The sequence below is a fragment of the Bison bison genome, unplaced genomic scaffold (assembly GCF_000754665.1).
Source record: "Bison bison bison isolate TAMUID 2011002044 unplaced genomic scaffold, Bison_UMD1.0 scf7180017864134, whole genome shotgun sequence".
NCBI lineage: Eukaryota > Metazoa > Chordata > Mammalia > Artiodactyla > Bovidae > Bison > Bison bison.
This window is the reverse complement of record NW_011494706.1, coordinates 4,318,723-4,319,745: the sequence shown is the minus strand read 5'-3', so window position 1 is coordinate 4,319,745 and position 1,023 is coordinate 4,318,723.

The following is a 1,023-nucleotide window of genomic DNA, read 5'->3' as shown; positions in this document are numbered from 1 at the left end:
GAAGGAAATGGCAACCCACTCCAGTGTTCTTGCCTGAAGAATCCCAGGGACGGGGGAGCCTGGTGGGCTGCCGTCTATGGGGTCACACAGTCGGACACGACTGAAGTGACTTAGCAGCAGCAGCAGCATAGTGAGTGGAAGAGTTCCCCTGGTGGCTCAGGCGGTAATGAATTTGCCTGCAGTGCAGGAGATGACAGTTCGATCCCTGAGTCAGGAAGATCCCTTGCAGAAGGGAATGGCTACCCACTCCAGTATTCTTGCCTTAAGAGTTCCATGGACTGAGGAGCTTGGCAGGCTACAGTTCATGGGTTGCAACGAGTTGGCCACAACTGAGCAACACACACACAGTGAGTGGAAAAAATGTGGTTGCAAAGAGCTGGACACAATTGAGTAACACACACACACACACACACACACACACACACACGAATGTTCCCCTAAGCAGACACCTTCAGCCCTGATGGGTTGCAAAATGTTGAACACACACAGAAAGTAGAAAGAATGTGGTTGCAAAGAGTTGGACATGATTGAGCAACACACACAGACACACACACACACAAATGTTCCCCTATGAGGTGGACACTTTCAGACACACACACATATGGGCCTGGACACTTTCAGACACACACACATGTTCCCCTGAGGAGGACAGACAGACAGACAGAAACACTCACGTGCGCATGCCTGGACAACTGATTTTGTCTCACTTGTTGAAGTCCACAGTTGTGTTCAATGAGGAGGTGGTATGACTGACCGCCTAGCTCTGAGCTGTTATCTTCTCTTTATATGCAAGTTGGGCTCCCATTAAGAAAGAGAGCAGATAGAATACTCCATGCTAATTGAGAATTCCAGTTACCATATTTAATTAATTCGCTGTTCTTTTTTAATTCAAATAAAAGGCTTATTTTTCAGATTTAATGAGAAAAATTAGCATTGTTATGCCTGTCCCTCCCAAGGAAACCCCACAAGGAAGTGGCCACTTTCTGCTGAGGATATGCCATGAGAATTAAGCACAGACAAAAC